The following is a 22,477-nucleotide window of genomic DNA, read 5'->3' on the forward strand; positions in this document are numbered from 1 at the left end:
CAGTCACTTGGATAAGCTCACAAGTAGTGATTTTGAGATAGAAATGTTCTAAACTACTTTAAACATAATAAGGGGTCTTCTACTGAATATTAAACACTAAAACGTACTTTACTGAATACGTTTAGTACATATTAAACCCCGGCCGCCTTGACCTCACGCACAAGTTCAACAAAACAAACCAATCACACTTAAGAGCTACTTAAAACAACAATAAAACGAGAGAGGACTGTAAAGCAGCTTAATTGAGAAGTAAAACACCTGGACGGCAGGGCTGACCAGGGTTCCGCCTGGAGTAGGCACGGCACTGGAGGTGCAGGCTCCAGTATAGAGAGGACGGGTGGTCGGCTCTGGTACAGCTGACCTGGTGTGTCTTCATGTGCTTGCCGTACACTTTTCACCACCACATCAGTCTTGAGGTGGCAGGGGGAGTTTGTAACCAATAAAGGGTTACAGTAGAGTCACACCACAATGACAGAGAGTAAACGATAAAATGATTACCTAATTGTTCAGCGCAATATCTAACCAGCTGGGCTAAGAGGTGCGCGGCAGTGTAACACGCTTAAGAGGGGCAACACGAGTTTTTTATATGATTTCCAAAATCGTAGTCTCCATTACCAATACCAGCATTCTGGACCATTTGCTAGAAAACACATAAAATTCCATTCATTAAAAAATATTTTGAAAAATGAATGTACGAATCTTTACAGATATTAGTCTTTGTATTTGTAAGCAAATCTTTTAAATCTTATAACGATTGTATCGTTGTCCAACCCCAATTCATAAAGCAATTCGTCCAATGGCGTCTATTCCAATTGTTCCTGTATTCGTTAAATCGGATGAAAGGTACAACAATCACTTGGATAACTTAAACAGACTTATTTTGGCAAAGGGGTTCCCTACTTTAAAGATAACAAGGAGTATTCTACTGAATATTAAAAATTACAAACCACACTATTGCATTTATATTGTAAATATTAAAAACTCTCTGTGTAAAATTATGTTCACAAATATAACTGGAACTAAGATCGTACTCTAATTTTAAGTATTCCTTTTTATTATTTAGGGAATAAATTTAAAAACAAACAATGCAAAGTATAACATGGCTTCCTTATGTATCCGATAGCAAGAGTCTAACCTGCAATCTTTGTCATAACAGAGTATACTAATTCCTAAATATTTCTTAGAATGATCCTCGAAATTTCTGACTTAGAGCAAATATGTATACATGTTCCAAATTTATATTCCAAGTCTGGTGTTTTTACCCTTCGTAACCTTGCAAGATTGTGTTCAAGAAACGTTCGGTTATCGATTTACCTTGACCTGATATACTCTAATATGGCTTAAAGCCTCAGACTGGCGAACTTGCACTAAACACAGATTGGACAGAGATTGAATGAGGTTTCATATTTGATTTTATAGACAATAATTCCTCACTCATCTCACTAAAATAATTAGGATAGCTAATGACTATTCCTCGTTTATACAAATATGGTTACTAGATAACTGTTAAAATTGCGTTGGCAAGATAATTGTAAAAGTTTATCTTAAATCGTGTACACGCTCTTATTAATCTTTTGTAAAATTCAAGTATATAAGTTACATCATATACTTAACGTAATATTCATGTTGTAGTAACGTACCTTTCCATTTTTTATTTTGTAAAGCCTACTCTTTACTCTGCACCAAAAATGTTTCGCATAAATATCATTATTTAAATAGCCACTATTCTGTAAGGTTGAAAAACATCAGTTAAATGCTGTTTTTCATTTATTTTAAATGATAGTTCCATTTACACCCCATGTTGCACCTGAAAAGAATAATTAGAAAAGAACTGTATTTATTGGTTTTGTGGAACATTATGCAAGTTATATACTCGTGCATGTATCACGTTAAAATAATGCAACAGCCACCATACATTACTGCGATAACAAGTAATATGCGTCTGGAAATAAAATTACGTGATAATGCGCTTTTCTTCCACTGCTTCATATTACACAATTGAAGAAGTGATTGTAAATCGTGGCAGCCATCAGTATATACTCAATGTTCTCTCCGTCAGGATCTCTACAATCTACAAAATCTACAAATCATTTGTAGATTTGATAAAAGTATGAGTATTGAAAGTTTTGAATTATTAACAGGTTATTAAATAAATGAGATCCAAAAATGTAAACCGATTACTGGTTTTGTATACATTGTAAACCTATTTTAAAAAACTCGTAGGTATTCGGGTCTCTTTATATATTGATAATTGTCCATAGTAACCATTGTTGAAAGCTACAACACTGTGAAATACACCTAGCTGTAAACACTTGTGTTGATAAAACGTTTGTTCCAGTTTTGGGTTTGTTCTTGAAGTAATATACATAGACTATACTTAGAATGTCGAAATGAAAAAGCAGTTCCCTTTCCCTTCAGCTTTGGACTAACTATATTGATCAATAATAATATTTGAAGGATGAAATTTTTTAAGCCTAAATTGAGAAGCATACTAAGGTGATGTTCGTAAAGTAGGCCTAGCACTAGACTAGCCAACATTTTGGACTAGGTTAGTTTTATTGCCAGAATTTTTACTGAAATTACATAGCCATGGAAAATTCTTTTTATATCACACACACTTTCATACCAGATATTTTTGTGAACACAGAAATTTACACAAAACACAATTTGTTTCAATTCCACTGTAAACAAAAATACAAGCAACATAAGTACTAAAAAAGGTACAGAAGTATCATTTCTCATACTATTATAAAGCAGCTGTTGCCAGATTAGCTAACTAGGAAAAGGAAAGTTACAAATAGATGGATTTTGAGCTATTATTATAGAAAGCGGCCAAGACCACTTGCAAGAGCAGAAATAAGCTCTTCACAGTCGAGTGACATAAAATTAAGAATATTCTTATTTGATTTATTTTGACAAGATTGAGAATATAATTGCACTAAGTTTGTTTTATAATAATTTAGATATAATTATTAGAAGAGAAACCATCCGAAATTATAGAAGATATGATAGAAAATTGGTTCATTAAAATCTTTGTAATAAAGGATAAGGCATCAGTCATGAATAAGAGTGATACTATTTGTATAGTTGCTTATTCGCTTAGGAAGATTGTTTATATAAATGAGTCATATAAGTGATCTAATTATGTATCCATGAGGCACTTCGTTCTTATTCCTGCAGAAGTCAGAAAAATATTGTCGACCGTCATTACAAATTTTTACACATTTAACGCAACCTATTCAATATGATTTAAACTAGTGAAGTGTACCAATCCTCAAAATACATATACTAAATCAAATCATTTACTTAGATAAGAGAAAAGACCAAGTGTGTGGTACATAGAACCAAGGTAAAACATTATTGCCTTGATAGTGTTATCGACGACAACCTGATGACTTGCACCGAGCGCCGGGCTTGTGAACTGTGCAGTAATAAATCTGACCTGTCAAGAACTTGACCCTGCGTCCTCTGTGCCCACATACGTTTAAACCCGTATTGGTTACTGATAAGAATGTTATTTTATTCAGTTTACAGTGTGTAAAAAACCATTATCTAATAACGTACGCAGAAAACTCGTCTGAGAAAAAACGACCTTATTGGTTCCAGAAAATAGGTATGAAACAAATATTTTAGTATTTTAGTTATTAATACGCATAAAAATATGAATACCGTTTATAAAATTGGACTGAGAATATACAGTAAGAAATGTTTTAGTAGTTTAAATTGTTATTAAGAATAACACTAATATTTCTTTTAGTATGTCAATGACATTGTATTGTTTTACTACTCGAACTACTGAATCATAACTTTTGGACTGGATGTTAATATCGTGGAGTACACGATCAGGTAGTTACCTTAGATTACTGCCGGAACCTGGAGTTTATAACCTGTACATGGGGCAGTCCAGGTTCACCTTACACAGGAAGTGTGGAAATATGTTTACTCAAATAATACTATTATTATCCAGGTTCCTATTTCTATAACAAAAACGATTATTGTGCTGATTGCGTTTAGTTCTTTTTCAATATAAAGAGTGCAAGTGAAAGCGTTCTGATAGTGCAGAAAGTTGGTTTTGAGATTTTAGTAAAAATTTCAACATTCTAACCTTTATTTGAAAAATGAATTATCTGAAAAAAAGGTGTAGTTAAAATAAGTTCCAAAATAAAAATGGTCTGGTTTTTATTAAATTTGACCAAAGATGTAACTTGGTTATGCTTCTAAATATTTGATATAATTTCAGTTCATTAAAAAAGAAACTTACCTTGAATTATATTACACGATATCTTATACCTTAAACATGTTTTGTATAAAAAAGTTTAGATCCTCTGAAGTTTGTAATAAAATATTCAAAATTCACAGACGCATTGTTTCTCAATTTAATTCCTTTTAATATAAACAGTTTTTAACCATCATAATCTTGGTGTGTGTCATGGTTTGATTACCACCCAATTAACCATGAAAATTTTGCAATGGGTGTGTTAATGTTATTTAAATATGTAATGTAAAGTGTTTTAAACACACTAAATGAAATATTTAAAAATAACTTTTTTCGCAATAAAGTAATAACGGTTTGAAATGAGACTTCACGACACAAAGATGTAATTTTAAAAAAACTATAAATTTATGCCGAACTTTATAAAAAAATAAATAAATCAACACCAATTTATAAACCTACATAAGAGTTTATTTTGACTACTAAACAAGACATATTATGTAAAAAGAGTCAGGCAACAAAAGTATATGAAGTTTTAATACCTACACAGGAATATTTGGATTATGGAGGTGAGCCGCTTTCAGACATTTAGTTAAAATAAAATAAGCAATATATAAAGAACAAATCCAAAATTACCTTATGAACAAAGGTTTTCAAGAGTAATTGTTTCAAAAAGCCATTGAACTACTAACACCGAAATATTCTAGAACTCTGGTGCTTTACACTTACCGAAAACATACAAGTCTTCCAGACCACCACCTGGCAGGCCTATCATCTCCAGCTATGGATGTCCTACTGAAAGGAAATCTGCTTATGTTGACATATTGCAGCCGTTTGTAAGAACACTTCCTTCTAATATCAAAGACGCTAATGACTTTTTAACTAAATTAGCTCAAATTAATCAACCCTTGCCTGAAGATGTCTTAATATGCACTGTCGATGTAGAACCTTTGTTACTAATATTCTTACAGATGATATTCTCAGCGCTGCCCAAAATTACCTTTACTCACGCTCAAATAATACTAAACCTAGTACTAATTTCATTCTTAAACTTAAGACCATGATTTTAAACCTAAATAGTTTTAAATTTCAAGACCAAAATTAGCGTCAAACTAATGGAACTACTATGGGCACACGAATGGCTCCTTCATACTCCAATATTTGTATGGGACTATTCTAAAAGAATTTTTTTAATAGTCAAAATTATAAACCTCTGATTTGTTTCAAATGTATATATATATATACATATATATATATATATATATATATATATATATACATATATATATACATATATATATGTATATATATATATATATATACATGATATTTTTATAATATGGTATCAAAACAACGACTTTCTGTTTAATCTCAATACATTTATTATTTTAAAATTTACACAATCCATCTCACAAGATTCAGTAACATTATTGGATACTGATGCATGTATTGAAAATCATAATTTGAAAACAAAAGTCCGTATCAAGGACAGCAACAAAATGCAAAATTTGCATTTCACCAACTGCTATCCTATTCAAATTAAAAAATCTTTCTCCTAGGGTCTATCAATAAAGGCAAATAATCTTTGTAGCAATCAATCTCTCTTTCATAAGAACATAGATAGACTGTCTAATGTACTTTTTAAAACGGGGTATCCAATACACCTTTTTGATAAACACATCAGTCAAATAAATATAATTCCAGTGTTATTAATCCTAATAGCCCTAAATTTATTACTCAATATTTTCCTGGCTTTCATAAAATCAACATAATTCTTAAGGTTATTTTTTTATTTTCTCCTGAACATAAAATTTAACGTGTGCAATCCTTGTAACTAGCCAAAAAGCAGCATTTGTAAGATGTTAATAAATTATTAATCTTTTAAAAGTATTAAAAATGAAAAAGAATATCCTATATAGGGTAACAGTGATTGCACCACAACAAACATCGTTTGTGTAGAGGTTTAAGAACTAACCTGTAAATTCTGTCCCAAAGATTGTATTAGAATAACCATCACTCCATTAAGAGTGGGAATGAACAATCATCGGTTTGATTTTGTTTGTAAAAAGGCCAATAAGCCATTATCTGCTCATGCCATTCAACACAGTCAAAATACATTAGAAAACTGCTTCGTCCTAAAAGGAATTTACCATTTGGATCCAAATCCTAACCAAAATACTACGGCACAGTATCTCCCTCTCACTCAGAGTTGTCTTAAATATGAAACACGAAAATATTATCGTCATTCTTGGCGGAATTATATTGAGACTATATTTACGTCATCTACCCGACATTCAGCTGCACACATAGATATACGTATACGGGGAAACAAATACAATTCAAACAAAGATATCTCACCACATCATTTCATGGATTTCGAATGGTTCTGTTTAACGCATAAACTGTTAACATTTTTAATCCTTACTATGACTTCCAAATGTCAAACTCTTAATGCTCTAATAAGTACAATCCTCTCCTCAAACTACAAATAGCTCTTTCTATAATTGATTACGATTTTCAATAATTTTACATCCACTATAATTTTGATAATATAACCTTTCTATTAAAATATATCATTGGTTTCCAATTTAATACGTTACATATAAAGTTATAGATTGTTGACACTCTTTGTTATTAATTACTAGTAATCTAATATGAAACTTACATTTGGTTGGTCTCAGTGCTGAAATACCCCATTAGAACGTAAAGTTCACCGAATTTCACAATTAGTACAAAACACGTGCGATGAGCACGAAACTACTACTAGGACTGCGAGAACACTGACTGACGCTCGTTATCACCGAACAGATCTACAGTTGACTGGCTAGTGCGCATGCGCAACCGTGCATTCCTAGCAGTCATGGTGCATGTGGAAGTACCAACCTGCACACATGTAAAATGTCTCACATACTCTCATATGCTACTTTATGTACACATTAATCATATTGTAATAGTCTATACTACTTCTAAATGCAATTTTTATGGGGATAGGTAAACGGCGTGTCGCATCAATTATACAAATGCATAATATTCATAATTTAAAACATGGAGTGTTATACTACACTGGTGTTTGAAATTTAAGATGAAATAATATACACTGTTAATGAATAAATTGAAATGTATATCAACACATTATTTTGAAACCAACTTTCCTTTTACTTGATCAAAGTTTTCCTTGTAAGGAATTTTTCTTGGTAAAATGACACATTTCTCATCTTAATAAACCCATTCTTACTTAGTGACAAATTAGAAAAATCTTTGAAAGAGTCAAAAGATAACAACTTATTCAGAATGTCTAACTTATAAACTGTATTGTCTGTATAAAAAAGGCTTTCATTTTTTTGATACAAGGAAGTAGTAACTTTCTTATTCGCTTCATTGCGTTTCCAAACCACACTGGCATTTTTCCTGTGATTGTGACTCAGTAAATAACACATTTTTCATCTCTGAATTACCTAATGCTTGACGTGAATAATACTCGCAATAATAGGTTCTACGTCATCAGTTGAGCCTCATAATTATGGGTCATAATAGTGTCTTCAAAACTGATTGATGAAAAATATTTAATATTAATCGTTTTATTAATTGAATATCGATTCGTTAGTTATAATTATTATATAAACACAGTTAGTAAAAGTATAAAAAGTTTTATTGCCTTTCCTCGTGCTTCTAATAAGGAACTCTTTGGCATCACCCCTAAAATGTGTAAGAGTGTGTTTGCATGATTCAAGGAAAATTTAATTTCTTTCTTATATTATTTTCACATATAGATGTGAAAAGTATGCAAAAGCAATCTATGTACGGCAATGTACAAAAAATTTAACCATATTTATAAATCATTTAATAAAAATTGATTTATATGTAAGATTTTAAAAATTTAAATGTATAAAATAAATAAATATTAGGAGGCAAATATTAAACAATCAAACAAAAATATGTAGGCCTATGTGTGACGTGTGCAGTTTATGGGGAGTTATGGTATAAATAATGTAGAACTGATCACTCTACATTATATAAATTTCAATTCATCAATGTCGTAGCGCGCCGACATTGTACCAATTATACCAATGCCCGTACGTCACTCTAGCCTGTTCTGCATAAAAGAATAGCCCATTGAGTAACCTTTTATCTCCGGTGGACTGTTCACCGCACGACCGGACGACACGCTGCGGCAGGTGAACTGATAACAAACAGCTGGTGGATTGATTAGTGAGGAAGCTTGCGAGTGTCTGGATTGCGTCGGTGCTGTGTGTGTGTACGAGCCCTTCAGCTTCGCTGGATTTTCGGGAGCCGACTAATAAATTGGCCAAGGTGAACTACTACCATATATTTTCCTTAGTTCTCGTCACTCTTACGTGAATTTAATATACTAATTTTAAAAGTTTAAAACACTACTCAAGATTATAGAATCACTCAACTGAGCCTTTGGAAAAACTGTTAGGGTTTGAATTGAACGTGTAAAGCTAAAACGTGACATTTACTTTTAATAGTTAATAATCTTACCTAATAATTTGTTTAAAGTATTTGTTTTCAAAACCAATCACGCTAACTATGTTGACAACATTTCTAAGAGAAAGAGGTAAACTTATAAATAGTACATATGTTGAAAATTAATGTCACAACTTGCACTGTTATAACTGCAATGTTTTAAATGTTTTAATCGAAGAAAATTAATCTCTTTTATAGTAAAGTAAGTATTTAATTATGGAAATACATACAAGTCGCATAAAATACAACCATGATTGACATATTTTGTAAAAGACCGTTTATAGTCCTAATTTAATGTGTCACAGTTTCATGTTAGTACGATACAATAGTTTCAACGTTTCTTCTTAATGTATCAATGTTTATTTGTAATAAAAGTCAAGGTAAATTATTACCTCAAGCTATTAATAATTAGTCTTTGATATCACATTGAATTTATAAATGCAATTTTGTTATTATACTGCCTATTATGTTAAATCATACTGTGTACATGTAGGGTACTCTATTTATTTGTGTTTATTATTTTCTACAGTGTTTAGCCTTTGATATTAACAATCAAGCTTACAATTCTCATGATTTTATGGCCAGAAATTGCATAAATACAGGTAGATTCATTATCAATTACCTAGAGTAGTATTGTTGCTTAATCAGCTGAATATAAATTCTGGCATAATATTTTCTTTGCTTCAAACGAACGAAAACCTAATGTGTTTATTTTAAATGTTTCATTGTTGTTTTTCATTTGTATTTAAATGTCCATTTCAATAGCTACTGAGAATAGATGTTGCTTACTTAAAATTCCTAATAAATTTGATGACAAAATTTAAATATTGCTATTAAATATAAATATGGCACAGATAAGTTGTATAAATTGATATGATCTCACTATTCTTATAACAAAGGAAACTTGAATTTATTTATGTATGTTGCACGTTGTTTTGAGGAAGTGGAGCGCTCCCTACCATAAATAGAGTTCATTTAGCCATTTGTAATTCTCTCTAATAAGGGGTAACATTGTATCTTCGCTATATTTGTTGTTAATTATTTTCTGTCTAAAAGCATTTATTTACTGTAAGGCTGGATTACTTGTGATAATGTCATACAATTCCTGCACATAAATAATTAGTTTAATTGCAAACATTTGAGTGTTTTGTTTCTTTTGTTCAGTCCTAGTAACTGGATTTAGATAACCTCGCATAAGTATTAGGGGTCTATATTTAACCTTATATTCAGAATATTTCAATACAACTATCTGTGTAGTCCAAAGGCCTGGTTGACAAAAAAATAGCTTTAGTGTATGGTAGTAGGGAGCCTGATTGGTACTTTCCTTGGAGCAGGGGTACTGTTCCTTGTTGGAGCCCTGCCTGTTACCTATCCTACAACAAGGTGGCGCCCTTTCCCTCACCGAGCAACCTTAAAGAAGAAGAAGTACTAATCGTAGGTTACCCTTTTCCCTTACGGCGCGCTGTCAAGGACCACCCCCTTTCTCCACTGAGTGATACCGGACATTTGCACAATTCCCCTAGGGGAGAACGTTGCAAAATGGCACTGCTAACGTGGGTCTGGATTATTTGGAGTAATCTGAAGTAATAGTTATAACTGTACATTTTTTATTTGTCCTTCATACTTGTGTTTTTGTAAATATTAACTATTTCTATGAACTTGAATTGTTGCTGCTTATATGATCGGTTTGCATTAGTGTTGCTTGGAATAAGTAGTTATTCACATTTCCTTAACAAAACAAAGTACAAAAACCTAAATATCAAACAAACTTATTTCTCCTTTTCAGTTATGGAATAATTCTGACATTTGCTTTGAATTCTGTGTTTTTGTCATTGTTGAAGTTTATTTGGACAACATATCTCTATTTATTGTTGTTCTTACACTTATTGAGCGTACTCTTTCGAAATTTTAATTTTATACGCTCATGTTGGTTTTGTGACCTTTTAAGGGTGTTTATATTTTTGAGTTGCGAAACTTATGAGTATTTCTGTTCCACTTTTGAATTTGGTATCTTATCTAAATATGAGTGCCTATCACCTGCGTAAAACAGAAGTTTACTATGAGCTGAAGATTAGGAATCTTCCCTCTGGAGGTACAGCCGGAGATTTGAGAAAACGACTTTCTCAGAGTTTAGCGTCGAATACGCCAATAGAGGAGGCTGTAGTTAATTCTTTGGATACGGATACAGAACTAGAGGAGTGTGAGGCAAAGTACCAGGATTTATCAGCACTTGTGAGTGACTATGAGGGGAATTATAACGATAATGAGTATCATCGTATTGTTGCACGCCTATGGCATTTATACCTTCGAGCTGATAGGATACCAGTGGGTGCGACGGCGGATGATGATCAGGAGCAGACCAAGCAGTGCTTAGTTGGTAAATGCAAGGGATTGTTGGACTCTTTCAAGGACTCTAAGTCTGCGGCTAAGGTGGATTCTCCTGACAACAAGACTCTATCAGCTGGCAATCCACAACCCCAGCCAGATTCAGATAAGCGGACGGATCCTCTCTTTGTCCCCACGAAAGTTCTAAAATTTTCTGGCTCAATCGTTTCACCAGAAGAGGAAAGAACACATGAAGAGGAAGGAAGACTTGGAAGAGAAAGAGAACGTCAAGACGGGATGCAGCTACAACATTTGAAAAGACAGCAAGATAACTGGATTCGCCAGGAAGAGATGAAGCTTCAAGAGGAACGAAGAAAACAGGAAGAGAAGTGGAAGCAAGAAGAAAGAAAACTACAAGAAGAGAGACAACAGCAAGAGATTAGATGGCAAAAAGAAGAGTGGAGGCTTCAAGAAGACCGGAAGAAGCAGGAAAATCATTCTTCGGTGGGAAGAGTTGTTCAAGACTGGCCCCGCCAAGACGATCTGCGATATTTAGAAGACAAAAGGGAAGGCTCACGCCCCAGATATGTACCTGTGTATAAGTGGGGCCTGAAATTCGACAACTCTGGTCCTAGCATCGCAGCCTTCTTGGAAAGGGTCGAGGAACTTCGTCGAGCCCGAGGAGTAACTCACCAAGAACTTTATGACTCGGCTGTCGATCTCTTTGCTGGCCCCGCGCTTGTATGGTATCGTGCAGCCGCTAACAGGATCCGGTCATGGCATCAACTAACGAAGGAACTGCGAGAAGTCTTTCAACCTACTGATTACGACCTACGGCTTCATCAGGAGATATTCAATAGAGTACAAGGAGACAACGAACCCTTGGACCTCTACATCGCGGCTGTGGAAGGCCTGTATGGCAGACTTGCTGTCCCCGTTCCCGAGAGTACTCGTCTGGCCCAGATCTACTACAACCTCCATCCGCAGTTGCAGGACAGATTGGCATTATTTAGCATCCAAACTCTAGATCAACTTCGATCCATGGGACGTCGAGCTGAAGCTGGACGGTTAAGCATGACGAGAAACAGATCTCAACGAAGTGAGGTAACGCTTGAACCGGAACTCGCCTATCAAGATCCAAGTCGTCGCAGAGTAATCACCCAAGGACGAGTAGCTGACATCAAGGCATCACCACGACCAGATCGCGGAGAGGTATCTTGTTGGAATTGTGGAGAGAAAGGCCATCGTTTCCGATTTTGTCGCAAGACCAAGAAGAAGTTCTGTTTTGGCTGTGGCAAGGACAACATTTTGAAACGAGAGTGCCCTAAATGTACTCCAAAAAACGAGTAGGGATGGGAGTCAGGAGCTCAGTGGGTATGCCTGTCTCCCAGTCTAGTGAGAATTCCCCCACTATAGACTATCTTTTGCATACTTTTCAGTCAGACCCTAGACCGTATTTAAAAGTTAGAGTGTTTGGTCGAGAGATTACTGCACTTCTAGACTCCGGTGCTTCCCAAACGTTTCTTGGAGGAAAAGGATTGTGGATTTTGGAAAAGTTCCCTACGCGCCTTAAGACTGCTTCTGGACGTTTTGTAGAGACTGCTGACTCTAACAGACACGAGGTCAAGGGATTTGTAGATCTGCCCATCTCTCTAAGGGGTAGAACCGAGAACTTGAGTGTATGTGTTGTTCCTTCATTGCAGCAATCTTTGATATTGGGCATCGATTTTTGGGAGCGCATGCACATAGTAGCTGATATGCGTAATTGAAGATGGGAGTTTGCTCCAAGGGAGACGCCGTTCCTATGTAGCGCTATTGAAGGGATTACGTCTGAAGACCACTTGACCCCGGAAGAACGAGGAAGACTTCAAGACCTACTAGAAGAGCACTTTAAAAATGAACCATCTACGTTAGGTAGGACTGATCGTGTCAAGCACGTCATAGACACGGGAGACGCGCAACCCATCAAGCAACGATAGTATAACGTATCCCCAGCTCGCCAAAAATTGATAAATGAGGAGTTGGACCGTATGTTGCAGCTGGGAGTCGTTGAACCGTCCCAAAGCGCTTGGTCATCGCCAATAATGTTGTTGGACAAGCCTGATGGTAGCAAGAGATTCGTGGTAGATTTTAGGGCAGTCAACGCCGTAAGCCGCAAGGATGCTTATCCCCTGCCACAAGTTACCACCATTCTGGACCGACTCAGAGATGCTCGATTCTTGTCAAGTCTCGATATCAAAAGTGCCTATTGGCAGGTAGAGCTGGAAGAAGCTAGCAAGGAGAAGACGGCTTTTGCGATCCCAGGTCGTGGCCTCTATCAATTTGTGACGATGCCCTTTGGACTGTGTGGGGCTCCCGCAACGTGGCAGCGTTTTGTGGACACCGTTTTGGGACCCGACCTCGAGCCGAACGTTTTTGTCTACTTAGACGATATTGCAGTAGTAACATCTACATTTGAGGCGGACCTTGGGATATTGTCGGAAATCTTTAGGAGAATCCGAGCAGCCAAACTCACTCTTAATAGGGAGAAGTGCAAGTTCTGTCGAGAAGAACTTAAGTACTTGGGCTACCTCGTCGGTGGTGATGGACTGAGGGTTGATCCCGATAAGATCAATGCGGTTGTGGAAATTCCCACCCCACGGAATCAAAAGGAAGTGAGACAATTTACGGGCATGGCGTCTTGGTATCGCCGTTTTATACCCAATTTCGCTCCTCGAATGCATCCGCTAACGTCACTTCTCAGGAGAAATACCAAGTTTGAATGGACTGAAGAAGCAGAAAAGGCATTCCAGGACATAAAATCCTGCCTGATAACAGCCCCGATATTGTCTTGTCCAGATTTTGCTAAGTCCTTCACGATTTCCTGTGATGCCTCTGGCGTTGGGATAGGTGCGGTACTTAGCCAGGAGTATGAACATGGAGAAGGATTCGTGGCCTACGCTAGCCGTACTTTGACCCGCCAAGAACAGAAGTATTCAGCCACGGAAAGAGAGTGTCTGGCGGTGATCTGGGCTGTTGAGAGGTTTCGGCCATATGTGGAAGGTACGAGGTTCACCGAGGTCACTGACCACTATAGCCTACTCTGGCTAAACAATCTGAAAGATCCGACTGGACGATTGGCACGCCGGATTCTCAGACTCCAACCTTACGACTTCCGCCTAGTCCACAGGAAAGGCCAGGACAACTTAGTGCCGGATCTACTATCGAGGACAACTCCACCTGACCTCCCCACTGAAGAGACCGTGCGGTGTGATGCCATCCATTTTCCCTCCAAACTTAAGGATCATTGGTATACCACCATGCTGCAGAACGTGTTAACCAACCCAGAACAGTATAGCCAGTGGCGAACTGAGGATGGAAAGCTTTGGAAGAGAGTGACCACTTTGGATCCTTCGCTACAAGATGATAATTGGAGATTGGTTATCCCGAAAGATCTTCGTTCTCAAACTCTAGCCGAATGTCACGATAAACCAACCGCTGGCCACCAGGGCGTTCTGAAAACCTACAAACGGATGCAGCAGCGTTATTACTGGCCCAAGATGCGGAAGGATGTGGCTACATACGTTGCTCGATGTGATGTCTGTCAGCGCATAAAATACGACCAACAACTCCCTGCTGGTGTGATGGGAACACAACGTGGTGTGAACGCTCCCTGGCTAATGATTGCTGCAGACTTAATAGGACCATTACCTCGGTCATTGAAGGGATTTAAGTATCTGTTAGTCATCACCGATACTTTCACTAAGTATTCTGTTTTGCGTCCCTTGCGAGCTGCTACAGCGAAGTTGGTCTCCAAACACTTAGAGGATGATATTTTCATGGTTTATGGCGTCCCGTCTTACATTATATGCGATAATGGCTCAGAATTCATCGGAAAGCCGATGACCAACCTTGCAAAACAGTATAACATCAAGATCCTTTTAAACGCCAGTCGCCATCCCCAAGCCAATCCGGCAGAGAGGGTGAATCGGGACATTGTTACTATGTTAAGGGCATACGTGAAAGACAACCACCGAGAATGGGACAAGTACATACCTAAGCTAGGATTTGCTCTTAGGACAGCGTACCACGAGACTACACAGTATTCGCCAGCGTTCCTGAACTTCGGGCGAGAACTCGCCACTGCTGGTGCAGGATTTGAGGTTCTTGAGGATGGCTCTGTGGTACCTTCTCCAGAAGATTCAAGGCATTATGGTGACAAGCTACAAGAGCTGAAGCACATTTATCAAGAGGTTGCTGATAGGCTAAAGAATGCCCATGGACGGAGAGATCGTCGCTATAACCTTCGTAGAACACCTGTACACTACCGAGTGGGTGATATCGTCCTCAAAAGGAATTACCCACAGTCGGACGCAACAAAGTATTTCTCAGCGAAGCTAGCACCTAAATATGTAGGACCCTTTTTGGTGGCTTAGGAAGTATCTCCTTTGGTATACACCCTGGCTGATATGAAAGGTAAACGTATCGGGAAATGGCATGTGGCTGACCTCAAAAGGTTCATCAAGTGAAGAAAATTTGGGAAATTTTCTACAGGCAGGGGGGTATTTGTGACGTGTGCAGTTTATGGGGAGTTATGGTATAAATAATGTAGAACTGATCACTCTACATTATATAAATTTCAATTCATCAATGTCGTAGCGCGCCGACATTGTACCAATTATACCAATACCCGTACGTCACTCTAGCCTGTTCTGCATAAAAGAATAGCCCATTGAGTAACCTTTTATCTCCGGTGGACTGTTCACCGCACGACCGGACGACACGCTGCGGCAGGTGAACTGATAACAAACAGCTGGTGGATTGATTAGTGAGGAAGCTTGCGAGTGTCTGGATTGCGTCGGTGCTGTGTGTGTGTACGAGCCCTTCAGCTTCGCTGGATTTTCGGGAGCCGACTAATAAATTGGCCAAGGTGAACTACTACCATATATTTTCCTTAGTTCTCGTCACTCTTACGTGAATTTAATATACTAATTTTAAAAGTTTAAAACACTACTCAAGATTATAGAATCACTCAACTGAGCCTTTGGAAAAACTGTTAGGGTTTGAATTGAACGTGTAAAGCTAAAACGTGACATTTACTTTTAATAGTTAATAATCTTACCTAATAATTTGTTTAAAGTATTTGTTTTCAAAACCAATCACGCTAACTATGTTGACAACATTTCTAAGAGAAAGAGGTAAACTTATAAATAGTACATATGTTGAAAATTAATGTCACAACTTGCACTGTTATAACTGCAATGTTTTAAATGTTTTAATCGAAGAAAATTAATCTCTTTTATAGTAAAGTAAGTATTTAATTATGGAAATACATACAAGTCGCATAAAATACAACCATGATTGACATATTTTGTAAAAGACCGTTTATAGTCCTAATTTAATGTGTCACAGTTTCATGTTAGTACGATACAATAGTTTCAACGTTTCTTCTTAATGTATCAATGTTTATTTGTAATAAAAGTCAAGGTAAATTATTACCTCAAGCTATTAATAATTAGTCTTTGATATCACATTGAATTTATAAATGCAATTTTGTTATTATACTGCCTATTATGTTAAATCATACTGTGTACATGTAGGGTACTCTATTTATTTGTGTTTATTATTTTCTACAGTGTTTAGCCTTTGATATTAACAATCAAGCTTACAATTCTCATGATTTTATGGCCAGAAATTGCATAAATACAGGTAGATTCATTATCAATTACCTAGAGTAGTATTGTTGCTTAATCAGCTGAATATAAATTCTGGCATAATATTTTCTTTGCTTCAAACGAACGAAAACCTAATGTGTTTATTTTAAATGTTTCATTGTTGTTTTTCATTTGTATTTAAATGTCCATTTCAATAGCTACTGAGAATAGATGTTGCTTACTTAAAATTCCTAATAAATTTGATGACAAAATTTAAATATTGCTATTAAATATAAATATGGCACAGATAAGTTGTATAAATTGATATGATCTCACTATTCTTATAACAAAGGAAACTTGGAATTTATTTATGTATGTTGCACGTTGCTTTGAGGAAGTGGAGCGCTCCCTACCATAAATAGAGTTCATTTAGCCATTTGTAATTCTCTCTAATAAGTGGTAACATTGTATCTTCGCTATATTTGTTGTTAATTATTTTCTGTCTAAAAGCATTTATTTACTGTAAGGCTGGATTACTTGTGATAATGTCATACAATTCCTGCACATAAATAATTAGTTTAATTGCAAACATTTGAGTGTTTTGTTTCTTTTGCTCAGTCCTAGTAACTGGATTTAGATAACCTCGCATAAGTATTAGGGGTCTATATTTAACCTTATATTCAGAATATTTCAATACAACTATCTGTGTAGTCCAAAGGCCTGGTTGACAAAAAAATAGCTTTAGTGTATGGTAGTAGGGAGCCTGATTGGTACTTTCCTTGGAGCAGGGTTACTGTTCCTTGTTGGAGCCCTGCCTGTTACCTATCCTACAACAAGGTGGCGCCCTTTCCCTCACCGAGCAACCTTAAAGAAGAAGAAGTACTAATCGTAGGTTACCCTTTTCCCTTACGGCGCGCTGTCAAGGACCACCCCCTTTTCTCCACTGAGTGATACCGGACATTTGCACAATTCCTCTAGGGGAGAACGTTGCATATGTTCTGTTACGTTTTTTGTGAAATCTTGTAACTAAAATTGCTCCCGGTTGTAATACTTGAATTTTAAACTCTGTTTTTCATTTATTGTATCCATGGCAATATTCAGTTTATAAAACATGATTATATTACGTTTTCTCCCCATATCGTAAGGTATGCTCAGGTATGATACAGGTATGATTTAATACATTTTTAATGCGCCAAATACCACAAGTTATTATGGGGAATGACATGCAACAAATGATAGTATAAATATTCACAAATAAGTCATAATTAACTAATACTAATTAATTAAAAAGAAAATCATCAGTATTAGTTGAGTTTCTAGGAAAAAGTTTAAATTGACAACTCTTGGTGGAATATATTGTTAATGACTAATAGAATGTGTTTAAAAATCGGTGAAATACTGGAGAAAATCTTAAAAGCCTCAAATCTCAAAAATGTATTAACTTATATTGAAATCTGTTTTGTTCATTATATAGACTGATATTTTACATTTAGGCAATTATTTATTAGCACTGTACTGGTCTACACCTTCTCTCATACTTCTCACTCCCACCGCTCACTGTTACCTGACCTTGAACTCTGTGAGTGTGGCCTTGCAGGTCCATGACATTAAACAATCTATTACTAGTACTAACGCTTATTATGTCATCAACACGCTGTACAGACACTTGCTCTCTGCAATAAGGGTCCTACAGGATGAGCCTGACAGAAGTTCAAGCGGCTAGTTGCTACTTGACTTCATTGCAATTACTAGCAATTCCGATATAGTTATCCACTTCCACTCATTACTATCATCTATGTGGCATCGTTTCTAAGATAATTAAATTTTCTTTAGTCAATTTTCATAATATATTTTTGCCGTGTTTTATTTGCTGCATTTTAATATTTAACACAATTGATATATAAAACAAGAAATAAAATTCTATTTATTGTGTGATTGTGAACTACATACCTTCTTGTGATACATTTATGTACTCTTCGATTTTTTTATTCATTTAACTTTTTTATTTTTATCATTTTTGTCACTAATACACAGTATTTTTAATGTTATTTTTAATGTTATTACAGTGATTATTATTAGTTTGTTCTAATCTGGATTGGAACTCGACAGGACGCACATACGATGATCTATGTACTGTCAAGTTTTATAACTTGTGCGAATGTATTTAAAATTTCCTGTTATTGTTAATTGACTAACGTATACTGAAATTTCTTGTATCTCTTTAGGAGTCATCAAAGTAGTGTAGTTGTAGATATATTCATTATAAGTTGTGTGTGTGTGTGTGTGTGTGTGTGTGTGTGTGTGTGTGTGTGTGTGTGTGTGTGTGTGTGTTAAATATATGTACTGTGTTATACTAGTAGAGTCGATATACATTGCGTTGACAGGTTAAAATGTCCTACGCAATTAAAAAATACAAAGTAGTTTTCAAACCATACACCACTCACTTGGATTGAACCTTTCAAATATATGTAATGGGTAGCAATAAGACCTCTTTACATTGTTATTATTATTTAACAACTATATAAATTAAAGAAATAAAACATTGAATGATAGAGGTCACTGAATCCATTTTTAATCACAATTAAAATTTTTAATGTTGTTTGGGTGATTCCAAAAATGCATAAAACCAATTTTGATCAATTTTACTTATGACCAGGAAAATTGCATGTAGAGGAGCGACTCAACCTATTTTATCGGAATTATTCATCATATGATTTCTAAATATTCTGTCTTGATGAGACTACAAAACATCATTATAATAGTAATCATTATGATGATCAGAGATCAGATTCCTTAGGCAGGCCCTTCTAATCTTAACACTTGTTTAACGCATGGTAATGTTTACCCAAGACAAACACGTACTTCTATATTTATGATTTTGCTTCCTCTCACTATCACCACTTCTACCATCCACTTTTCACTATCTTGACAAACAATAACATTCATTTTAACCTTTCTAATAAAAATGTTAGTTAATTAGTGCATTAAAAGCTATGTTTAGTTTCATATCATTAATACTATTTAATTTGACTGAACACTGAAACGTAAAAACAAAACAACAATGTAGGAAATTCTGAGAGTGATTAACTCTTCAAAAAACTCAGAATTGTCTATGGCAAGTGTCGGAATGTATTATTTCTCTTCTAGTTATGAAACTTTGCTCAATGAACAATACACAATTTTAATATGTAATTCAAGAATGTCAACAAAAGATCGGCATATACCACAATCAATGGCCGGTTAGGTCAATACTATATATTATTATATTCAATAGTGTAAAAAATTATGTTGAAAACCAATTAATTATACAGTAAAATAAACATTATGAATTAAATTGAAAGGAATTCCTAAACACGTATTTTTACACTCTTTGTCTTTAGTAAATTTTGGATTCGTTTTGTTAGTTACATTATCTCATTTATTATTGTATCCAATTACTTGCATGCAGCCATATTTTTAGTATTGATGCCCTAATTTAATCCCTTGAGACTACACACTGTACATCATAAACTATATACAATGCCGTTAAAGAACTTCAAACCAGTTTACAAGAGCACTTCCCAACGAAATAAGCTCGAAAGGAAACGACTCGTGACGAATTATTTACGAAATCTTTTTGTTGTACAGTTTGGGAAAAAGCTGAGGAAACTTCCCATTACACATGGCCCTATAAGGAACTTTGCAGCATATTCAGGATCGGCAAGAAAGAACGAAGAGAGACCTCTTTTTTCGAGGTAGATGTCTCGAAATAATGTTTCATGCTACATGAGTAGGATAGCGGGCTCTATCGCTAGTATAATTAATAGGCTACACGGAATTGAATATTTGTATTCAGTATCTTGAAGAAATAAATTTGATGACCAATAACTCCAAATCAACCTACATCGTATTTAATAGTCAGAACATTTTTAATATATTCCCCAACCCCACCAACGGTAATGATTGGTGACAAATCATTGGTTGAAACATATACCATTAAATTCCTCGGTATCATCATAGATTATAATCTGTCTTGGAGTACGAATTTTGAAAGCAATTGTAAAACAAATTCCTCTAACATATATTTGTTAAGAAATTTATCAATTCATTATCTCTTTATTGAGAATCACTTAATATGGATTTTTTACCCACACATATCTTATAGAATTACGCTGTGGGATACTTATCCAAATTCTATTTTCAAATATTACCTATTTAAAAAAAAAAAAATATATTCGCATAATCAATAAGTTATCTTCCCAACCATCGTGAAGTGTGAAGCGAACACCTTCACGAGGACAAGGAGGCAAGCTTACGGCCGTCACCTGTCACTCAACGGAGATAACATCCCATGGAAGACGACAGTCAAGTACCTGGGGTTACTCCTGGACATCCGACTGACCTTCACTCCCCACGTCAAGAGGATATGCGGTCTATCGAGGCAGGGCTTCGCCAGCATATTCACAGCAGCTCTACACGGCTCTGATACGGCCAGGTTTAACCTACGCGGCCCCAGCATGGTACCATCTCACCTGCAAGTCCGCCCAGAGAAAACCGCTCGCAGTCCAGAGCGTGCGTCTCCGGTGGGCCAATAGGTCGCCCTGGTTCGTTAGGAACACCATCGTCAGAGCTTCGGCAGACGTTCCTACCATCAGGAGCTTCGTGGAAGGACTAACATCGAGTCATGAGGAATCCGCAGAGTGTTCGTGGTGGGATTACATCCGAGAACTTCGTGCCCAGGAGGTCCCCCAACTGCGTCTTCCAATGGACGACTAAACCGACTACACCAACACTACACTACAGAACTGACAGGCAGCAATAGCTGCTAGGGCTCTGACACTTGTTTCCACTAGGTAAAAGCCTCATGACAGGGACCTAGATAGAAGTGGGGGGATCCACCTCCCCCCCTAAGTCACAGTGACTTGGTTAGTGCAAACACTTTTATGCTCTAAATTAATACTATGAAATCTTCCTGGAGTAATTTGAAAAAAATTAGTGTTCTGTACCTCAGTTCTTGGTAAATTTGTCGGATTTTGCATCGAAACTCCATTTTTACTGTCGAATAGTGCTTCACTTGTCTGGATTTGATCCCAAGTGATTAGCAACTAGGTGATTTCTCAATACAAATTTTGAAGAAGAAAGATTATGTATGTAACATCTGTGGGAAATTACAGATGTCTGCTTTTTCATCTACTCCACTCGTTTAAACTACTCTTTGCAAATTTGTATGCTATTACACCGTTGTGACGCAAGGGTTCTTTCCCCTAGTATATTATAAAATGACCCATTTTCAATTATGTAAAACAAAGAGATTTGTTATTACAATTATGAATTGTTTGTAACAAATTACATAATAAGTATGTTATTTGAGTATATATTATTCAATATATATATATATATATATATATATATATATATATATATATATATATATATATGAGTTAATTTTAAATATTAAGCTCGATCCTATCATTGACAATATAAAAATAATGTCAACCCAAAACACATAGGAACTTGACATAGATTGTCTATGCCCTATTAACACTGTGTAGAAGAGTTGAAACCAGACTCTCCGCCATGTTCGAGGGACATGTAGGAGTATAAGGGTGTCCCGAGAGGATGGAGAGAGCTATGCCACCACTCCAGGCCTACACATACTCCGCCTCCTGCTGCTTTCACATATCAGTACTTATGTATTTGCACTTGTACAATGCACATAATATTTGTGTACCTAGTTATATACATTAAAAATAACCATTTAAGTAGCAATGGAAGCAATAATTGATCATTTTTAACCATTTCCAGTAAACCTTTATGTTTAATTTTGTCAAATAAATTA

Source organism: Homalodisca vitripennis, chromosome X (assembly GCF_021130785.1).
Source record: "Homalodisca vitripennis isolate AUS2020 chromosome X, UT_GWSS_2.1, whole genome shotgun sequence".
Classification (NCBI taxonomy): Eukaryota; Metazoa; Arthropoda; class Insecta; order Hemiptera; family Cicadellidae; genus Homalodisca; species Homalodisca vitripennis.